The 10,109-nt window shown below is 39.8% G+C and overlaps 1 non-coding gene across 1 annotated transcript; it reads right to left on the reverse strand.

Moving 5' to 3' along the window:
• Positions 1 to 711: 711 nt before the first annotated feature.
• Trnad-guc lies at positions 712 to 783 on the reverse strand. Its single transcript has one exon. It is a non-coding gene; the product is annotated as a tRNA-Asp (tRNA).
• Positions 784 to 10,109: the final 9,326 nt, after the last annotated feature.

Raw genomic sequence — 10,109 nt, forward strand, 5'->3', positions numbered from 1 at the left:
CCATAACTATCTTAGAAAATGCAGCTGAGAAAAATAAAATCAATCTAGATAAGAATTCTCTTCGAAAGCTATCATGTGAAGAGCACAAGCGTTAGTTACGTCAAGCTATTGAGAGATACGATTCGATCGAGAAGGTTAAGAATAAGGCTGTTAGTTTGTCTCATGTGATAGGTAAGTATTTGCATCATACAGAATGATAAATTTTTTTAACGTTACGAATCAAATATATCAATTTTGGTCTATTTTCATTGACCTATTCTCATTGATAATGAGAATTGTGATTGCAATTTTTATCATGATTTTTTTATAGGTGGCAAATGAGCTGGTGGCTTATCTGAAGAAAATTAACCGTCGCCCAAGGAAATTCGCAACACTGGGGTTCTTTCAGGTACGTTGCCGACCTTTAAGGAAGGAGTACGTTCTTTTCTTGTAGATTACCAAGTAGTATGCCCAAAATCCGATGCAGGCTTTGTGTTTCTTGTTCGTCTGCATCGAACCTGTCACGGTGCCACTGAATACGCTCAAGGAAAAAAAAACTGCAACTAAATAATTTTCTCAATTACTTTACTTGTTTTATTATAAAGCTATTATCTGGTTATTACCAAAAAAAATGTTGCAAATATGATACGGACATTGTGTTTTCGATGTTCTTGCTTACAAAAATTTATTTTAGGGTTATTTTAAAGGTCAGATAAAATATGAAAAAAAAATCTCCCCGGCGGGGAATCGAACCCCGGTCTCCCGCGTGACAGGCGGGGATACTTACCACTATACTACCGAGGATTATAGAAGTTGAACAAAATACGGGAATAAAATACGTTTACAATCCAAAAACAGTTTATTTCTAAAATAGAATTGAATAAAAATACGATTTTTATTCATTAATATTCTATACGAGCTTGTAAATCAAAAATGTTATATCCTGTTTCAAAATGTTCAAAGTTCGTGTAAATTTAAAACGTTTTTGCAATTAATAAAAACATAACAATTTCCACATACACATTTTTTTCAACTGATATTCACCCAACCCGTTAGTATATATACACAACTAGCCAGGGTAGTACATAGCATACTAGTAGTACATATTTTTATTTAGTAATCATTTTTGTTAGTTTCATGTCATTCCACTTTTGGAAAAATGGCTTCTTTATCTATCAAAAAATATTTCAAGCGTATGATATAACCCTGGGACAATACTGGTTTTGTAGATACATATCAGATCGTAACCTGACTGCATTCCTCATAATGTTGTCCTTCAACGCTGAGAACAAGTTCTAACATAAATTAAGGGAATAAAAATTCGTGTTTCTTATTTAAGTTTGAACCTGAAATTTCCCGTTCAGAATCATGAGTTTTACCCACTATTTCGGTGCCTTATAACAACTGAAGAGCCAAGATGGCCAATGACATGACATTCCATGACAGTGGTGATAACGCGAGCATTTTAACCGATGATTGCGGGTTCAAATCCAGGCAAGCACTACTGAATATTCATATGCTTAATTAGTGTTTATAATTAACCTCGTGCTCGGCGGTGGAGGAAAGCATCGTGAGGAAACCGGTATGTGTCTAATTTCAAAGAAATTTTACCACATATGTAATCGACCATCGTGCATTGGAACAGCGAGGTGCAATATGTTCCTAACCATCTTCCCAAAGGGAGAGCAGTGGGATATTTACAAACTGTTGTTTTTGTTGTTGTTGTTGTATAACTGGTTGTTGTTGTTTTTCAAGTGGAAGTGCCACGCTATATACCTTCGGGTTACAGCCGAATGGGCCGGCACGCCCGGGGAAGTACCACTCTCTCACTTAAAATCGGCGTAAAGTGGTAGTTATGCTACCGCGTTTCGTCCGGTAAGTGAGAGTTCCGGAGGCCCAATCCCCCTCCCCCCCCAAAACTTGATGGTTGTGCAGAATTTGGTTAAATTACCCCAGGAGGGTACCATCAGCGACAGCGGTGGAGAATCCCTCTCTGGGCATCCATGCTCAGGACATACAACACCTGAGCAGGGATGCCCAGGCTGCCCTCCGAATTCTGGGGGGGGCAATTTTGCGCTCGCCACTGTTCGGGGCAAGCGGAGCAGGCATCATAAGGCAACCCCTACCACCCTCGCTGTGGACTTCTGCAACATAAGGGGACTCAACTCCAACCTCAACGCCGTTCACTACCATCTGGAAACGGCGAAGCCGGCCTTGCTCTTTCTAACCGAGACCCAGATATCTTCTCCTGCCGATACGACTTTTCTCTCGTACCCTGGGTACAAATTGGAACATTCCTTTATACCACGAGCTGGGGTATGCGTTTACGTCAGAGATGATATCTGTTCTCGACGCCTCGGCAGCCTTGAAGGACAGGACCTATCGATTATCTGGCTGCGTGTAGACTGCGATGACCATCCGCGAATCTATGCGTGCCTTTATAGGTCCCATAGCGGTAATGCCGAAACCGACCGACTGGTTGAGCACGTCCAAATGGCTACAGATTCCGTGCTTCAGTAGATTCCATCCGCAGAGATCATTATTCTGGGTGACTTTAATGCTCACCACGCAGAATGGCTCGGCTCACGCACCACCGATCATGCGGGTAGGTCTGTTCTGGACTTCGCTCTAGCATATGATCTGACACAACTGGTCAACTCGCCAACGCGAATACCGGATGTGGAGGATCATACACCTTCCCTGTTGGACCTTCTGCTGACTTCACATCCGGATGGCTATCAGGTTATCGTCGATCCCCCTCTGGGCTCGTCTGACCACTGTCTCGTCCGGAGTACAGTGCCGGTTGTGCGGTACTCACGGCCTCGCTTTGTTGGGTGCCGCCGAGTATGGCACTACAAGTCAGCAGATTGGGATGGGATGCGGTCTTTTTTTGCATCTTACCCATGGGGGCAGATTTGTTTCTCGCCGGATGATCCGAACGCTGCTGCTGACTCTGTTGCCGATGTGGTGCTTCAGGGTATGGAACTATTCATTCCTTACTCTGCAGTACCCATCGGTGGCAAGTCCCAGCCTTGGTTTGGTCGCTTCTGCAAAACGGCATCACGCCGAAAGTGGGAACGCTATCAAACCTGGGCTAATGCATCTGCGTCTCGTGATGTAAATACCAGCGCATTTAAAAAGGAATACAACTCTGCCTCTAGGTCCCTCAAAAACGTGATTGCTAGGGCGAAGACGGAGTACATTGGCAGAATTGGCGAGAGACTGGTGCGTCTCCCTTCAGGAACACGAGCGTTCTGGTCTCTCGCTAAGGCTGTCTTAGGGAATTTCTGTCAGCCATCTTTTCCATCTCTGCACAGAGACGGTGAGTCATTGGCCCATACCGCGAAAGAGAAAGCTGATCTTTTAGGCTCTCTCTTCGCGTCGAACTCGACTCTGGATGACCAAGGAAAATCTCCACCAACAATTCCGCGATGTGATACCACGATGCCGGAGGTTAAATTCCGGCAAAGTGCAGTTCGTAAAGCACTTCTTTCCTTGGACATTCATAAGTCGAGCGGACCCGATGGTATCCCTCCAATCGTGCTACGGACATGTGCTCCCGAGTTGGCACCGGTCTTAACGCGTCTTTTCCGGCAATCCTACACATTAGGCGTCGTCCCGAATTCCTGGAAGACAGCTTTGGTGCATCCGATCCCTAAAAAAGGCAACCGCTCAGACCCGTCCAATTATAGGCCTATAGCCATCACCTCCTTGCTCTCCAAGATAATGGAGTCCCTTATAAACTGCCAGCTCCTGCGGTATCTAGAGGAGAACCAGCTGATTAGCGACCGCCAGTACGGTTTCCGTCGGGGTCGGTCAGCCGGTGATCTTCTAGTTTACCTTACTCACAGGTGGGCTGAAGCAGTTGAGAGCAAGGGGGAGGCATTAGCAGCCAGCTTGGACATAGCGAAAGCCTTCGATCGTGTATGGCACAAAGCGCTTCTTTCGAAGCTTCCTTCCTATGGGCTTCCCGGGAAATTATGCAATTGGATTACCAGCTTTTTGGCAGATCGGAGCATCAAGGTCGTTGTCGACGGTGCATGCTCTGACTTAAAATACGTCAATGCTGGTGTTCCACAAGGCTGCGTTCTATCACCCACTCTGTTTCTTCTGCATATCAATGATTTGTTGCAAATCGGGAACATTCATTGCTATGCAGACGACAGTACCGTTGACACCTTATACACCGGCCGCGCTAATATTTCTCGGGAAAACGTCGAAGAGAACCGGAACAAACTTGTGTCTGAAATCGAGTCTTCATTAAACGAAGTCTCGAATTGGGGCCGGCTAAATCTAGTCCATTTCAACCCCAAAAAGACGCAAGTTTGCGCGTTAACCGCTAAAAAAACACCATTTGTCGTATCTCCACGATTTGAGAACATTCCGATAGCCGCTACAGGTAGTATCGGAATACTTGGCGTTGATATTTCGAGCCTCGTTCAGTTCCGCGGTCAATTGGAAGGCAAAGCCAAATTGGCTTCAAAAAAGCTGGGCGTGCTCAGCAAGGCGAGGCAGTATTTCACGTCGGCCCATCGCTTTAAACTTTACAAGGCGCAAATTCGGCCTCACATGGAGTACTGCTCTCACCTCTGGGCGGGTGCTCCCCAGTACCAGCTCCTTCCATTTGACCGCATCCAACGTAGAGCGGCTCGAGTTATCGACGATCAAGCTCTTTCCGATCTCCTTGATCCTTTGGCTTTGCGTAGAGATGTCGGATCACTCTGCATCTTCTACCGAATTTTTCACGGGGAATGTTCCGAGGAATTGTTCGGATTAATCCCGGCTGCTGAATTTCACCTTCGGACATCTCGCCAAAATTCTAAGTTTCACCCGCACCACCTTGATGTCCGAAAATCCACAACAGCGCGATTTCTCAGACATTTTCTGCCTCGCACAACCACTTTGTGGAACCAGCTTTCGCCGGCGGTTTTTCCGAACCGATACGACATGGGAACCTTTAAGAAAAGAGCCTACTCCTTTTTGAAAGGCCGGCAACGCACCTGCAAGTCCCCTGGTGTTGCAGGTGTCCATGGGCGGTGGTAGTCACTTTCCATCAGGTGAGCCTCCTGCTCGTTTGCCTCCTATGCCATAAAAAAAAAAAAAAAAAAAAAAAACATTTAATGTTATATTGGTGGTAGGACTTGACTAGACTCTACGCTTATCTGAATAACAGTAACTGTTTTCTAGAACCAAACAGCAATGCTTAATTCTGTTTTGTTCCATTTTGAAGGGTGAGTGAGTCAATGTTACGACAGGCACAAAGGATTTATCATCTCCATTTCCAGAGTTAGATTGGGTTTTGATTTGCCACAACGTTATTGTGTGAATAATCCCTGACTATCAACCAATAAAACATATTCAAAGCAATTATGCTTTTTAGCTGAATTTGTAATTTGATATTAAAATTTTTGGTTCCCTTTTTTCAGATAATAATTGATAAACAAAATTCGTTTTAAATAAATAATTAAGTAGTGTACGTTTATTGGAAACGTTCATGTATTGATATTCTAATTGCGAAATCAAATTTATTGAACAAAATCGGCTTATTAGCGTCTAGCTTTATAATTAATTGGTAAATTTCGTAACTAAGGATAACGGTTCCATGTAGCGTAATTGGGTAATTATTTTATTACTAGATATAAACCCGACTTTGCTTCGTGTAAATAAATATACGAGTAAAAGAAATACGTTTTAATATTTATCAATAATTTACTGTGGGTAAGTTTCCATCGAGTTTACCTTACGCCGTTACGCACGAGTCGAGATGGCCCAGTGGTTAGAACGCGTGCATCTTAACCGATGATTGCGGGTTCGAACCCAGGCAAGCGCCGCTGATTCATGTGCTTAATTTGTCTTTATAATTCATCTCGTGCTCAGCGGTGAAGGAAAACATCGTGAGGAAACCTGCATGTGACAAATTTCATAGAAATTCTGCCACATGTGTATTCCACCAACCCGCATTGGAACAGCGTTGTGGAATATGTTCCAAACCTTCTTCTCAAAGGGAGAGAAGGTCTTTGGCCCAGCAGTGATAATTTACAGGCTGTTGTTGTTGTTGTTGTTGTTGTAAATAAACTTCTACGAGAACGATTGAATAAAAAAAAAGGTAACTGTGTGTGTGTGTGATGATTACAAAATCATTTAACATACTGTTATTATTGCATTGGAACAGCGTGGTGGAATATGTTCCAAACCTTCTCCTCAAAGGGAGAGGAGGCCTTTAGCCCAGCAGTGGGAATTTACTGGCTGTTGTTGTTGTTACGCACGAAATTATTATTTGCAACGCACTTAGAACGCATCCGTAAAGGTCAAACATGGCCGCCCGTTGAACTTCATGTCAGAATGATATGTACTTAGTATCAAAATATCTCGATTATATGAATTTTAGCGATTTTATCTCGTTCACTAAATAAAAATATATTTCTAAGGATTTTTAATTGTGTATAGGTATAGTTAAGGTATATTGCGACATGAATTTATTAATACAGATCCCATCAAAAACATAAATGTAAAATGCAAGCCAAGTACAATATTAAGATATAAGCATTGATTGTTGACTCCAAAGACAAAAGAAGAATATCTAATAGAATTTGACATATTTATGTCAAATAGTTTTTGAGTTTGAGGGGGCCAAAAGTGGCTCCAAATGGTTCGGGTAATATTATACACGGTGCTACTCGCCAGTACTGTTACTTAGTACTTGGCTTTGACACGCTGCCGCGTGTCCAGATAAATAATTCACTATTTTTTCTGGAAATTTCTAGAAGATTGTCCGTCATTCTATTTCGATAAAAACATTTTTGTTTTGTTAACTGAGGTATCTGCTTAACACCTCAATGAAACATATATGAGATATTGCAGCGGGTGAAGGTAGAAGGTAGTATTGGAGGTTTTAGTATATGTGGTTTTTAATATTCAACTTACATTAATTTTCAGTAAGTAATAGTAGTATGTGTTTTCTTATCAAATATAATGAATAAATTGGAGTTTGAATAATTATCTTTTTAAAAAGCTTTGCGCGTACATGGTTTTATGACATACATTTTGTACCGTAAAATAGCTAAATTGTCATATTTTCTGCTGCAGTGCACCTTAAAGGTTTAACTTGATTTTAAGTCGAGGCAAATTGCAAACAGGCAGTGAGCGAGTTTCAAAGTAAATAAACTGTTATGACAGAGCAGAGGTGAGAACGCGTCATGCCGACGTTCACCGCGGAACGAACGAGTGACAAAATTCAAGGTGATGAAGTTTTCAGCGAACACATTAAATGATGAAACAACACAACAACTAAAGATTCTATGTTTAAACAAGATGTAGATCAAAATTTACTTTATTCAAATAAACTCCAAACTAAGAGTCGAGATGGCCCAGTGGTTAGAACGCGTGCATCTTAACCGATGATTGCGGTTTCAAACCCAGGCAAGCACTGCTGATTCATGTGCTTAATTTGTCTTTATAATTCATCTCGTGCTCAGCGGTGAAGGCAAATATCGTGAGGAAACCTGCATGTGACAAATTTCATAGAAATTCTGCCACATGTGTATTCCACCAACCCGCATTGGAACAGCGTGGTGGAATATGTTCCAAACCTTTTCCTCAAAGGGAGAGGAGGCCTTTAGCCCTGAAGTGGGAATTTACAGGTTGTTGTTGTTGTTGTTGTTGTTGTTGTTGTTGTAAATAAACTCCTACGAGAACGATTGAATAAAAAAAGGTAACTGTATGTATGTGTGATGATTACAAAATCATTTAACATACTGTTATATATTCCGCATGTAAACCAATAATATGATAAATGTGAATGTAACATTATCTGTTACCTTATCCCGCTTACACCGTTGAACCGATTTAGATAAAATAAATAATAATAAGTAAATAAATATGAGACAACATCACATACATTACTCTGATCCCAATGTAAGTAGCTGAAGCACTTGTGTTATGGAAATCAGAAGTAACGAAGGTACCACAAACACCCAGACCCAAGACAACATAGAAAACTAATGAGAATCGAACCCGGGACCTCAGAGTAGCGTACCCATGAAAACCGGTGTACACACCACTCGACCATGGAGGTCGACAAAGATGAAATTGGTCGGAAATAGTTCAAGTCCCAGGAAGGACATGGTTATAATTTTAATTCTTACCTCTATTGTAAAATGAAGTTTGATAATTTGGGTTTTTTTTTGGTTAAGATGTATTAATTTCACCAAGGTAAAGCAGTAGTTTTTATTTGTGTTATTATATTAAAACGTAGGTTTACTCGCGAAATCAAATCAAAACCAAATATTTTTATCGAAATCGCCTTTGAATCGTCAAACGTTTCGGGTTGAAACGTGGATTCGATCAAGAAAAATCGTTTATAAAAAATGTTGCTACAAATAACAGACTACTAGTGAATTCCTACACGAATTTTCGTGATCATTTATTCCTTTTTTTATATTTATTACATTAACAATCTAGCAGGAGGCTCATCTGATGGCACCGGCATAAAGGTCCAAGGATCATGAATATTTGTAATACCAGAGGCAGGTATTACATAATGGCTTATTTTATAAAATGAGTAGCATTTATCTCGAAGGTTCCCAAGTAGGATCGAGAAAATCTGCCGTAAAAGAAATGAAATAATTATTCTATTGCGAAGTAATAAAGATTTGCGTATGGAGTTATTAATATTATCTTGAAGCTTAAGTGACAGCTCAAGGCTACGGAGTGTTATTAAAATTATAGAATCCTTACATGTAGTTTAAAAATGAAGGACTAGAATATTTCAATTATTATTTATTTTATTAAATTTTGAGGGGGGAACCAAGATGGATCTTCCTGCTAATCTTAATTAAACAGGAGGAAACGAAATAGATAATTCAGGCACACTTATATAAGTATATAATATGTTATTTTTTCCACCATAATTAAAAAGCCCTCCTGGTGGAGCAACGTAATTTTCATTTTTGGTAGTGTAGGTAGGCGGACGGCGAAATGCTACCTGATGGTGAATGGACACTACTGCCCTTAAATAGATAGTAGCGCTGTAAAAACGTATTACCATTACTTACATCGCCAACGCGCTATCAACTATGGACACTAAGATGCCCTTAGTGTGACACAATGGATAACTCACTCTTTAAACCGGAACATATTCACAACAATTTTAGGGCCTCTGTTATTTTTAATATATATAAATGATTTCAATATAATTTACTAACTATAAATATTGAAAAGACTTCCTTCATGCTTTTTCATGCAAAAAATAAAAAAAAAATCCAAAATTTAACCCAATAATGATAAATAATCAGACTATTAAACAATCAAATGAAGAAAAGTATCTTGGCCTAATCCTAGACCCTAAGCTAACATGGCAGGCACATTTAGACTACTTGCAAGGAAAAATAAATTCACTCACTGGGGCAATACGTAGATCGTCGCGATGTACCACACAAAATCCGTATTATAATATATAACATTACACTAAAAATAAACACAAACTTGAATTACCCAAGACCAGGACGAAATATGGAATTAAATCTCTACAGTTTGAGGGAGCAAAACTATACAGTAGCTTACCTAATGAAATTTTCAATGAAAAATCCTTTACGATCTTTAAGAAAAAATTATTATCTTATTGTAAAAATACTTAGATTAATTACTCTTGAATTGTATAAGTCGTTACTACTGTACTAAATTGTCAGTTAAATTTTTATGTAAAATATCTCATTTAAGTGAACATTGTATGTTCTTTATGAGAAAATAAATTCTTAAACCACAACAACCCTTATCATTGCTGTTAAGCCATACAATATATAAATGGATGGTACCTAGCCTTTTTGTAACGGCAGAACCTTAAAAAAATATCTCTTATTAAAAGTATTGATTGAGATTGTATTTGGATATAAAGCTTTAAGTAGAATTTTGGGTGCTTATTTGTATTACTTTCAAATGTTGTGTGAAAATAAATATCTAGATTTTTTTAATGAAACTAGCACTGTCAACATGATATCGTTCCTACCCCTTTGAAGCGAACACGCGACGGTGTTTGCACTTTTGATAAGAAAAAAAAAACATACACATTTGAGAGTTCGAAATTTAAACAATAAGTTCCGTAGCAGTTTTTTAGTTTTGTATTTTCGTGTTAG

This window comes from Vanessa cardui, chromosome 4, assembly GCF_905220365.1.
Source record: "Vanessa cardui chromosome 4, ilVanCard2.1, whole genome shotgun sequence".
NCBI classification, from domain to species: domain Eukaryota; kingdom Metazoa; phylum Arthropoda; class Insecta; order Lepidoptera; family Nymphalidae; genus Vanessa; species Vanessa cardui.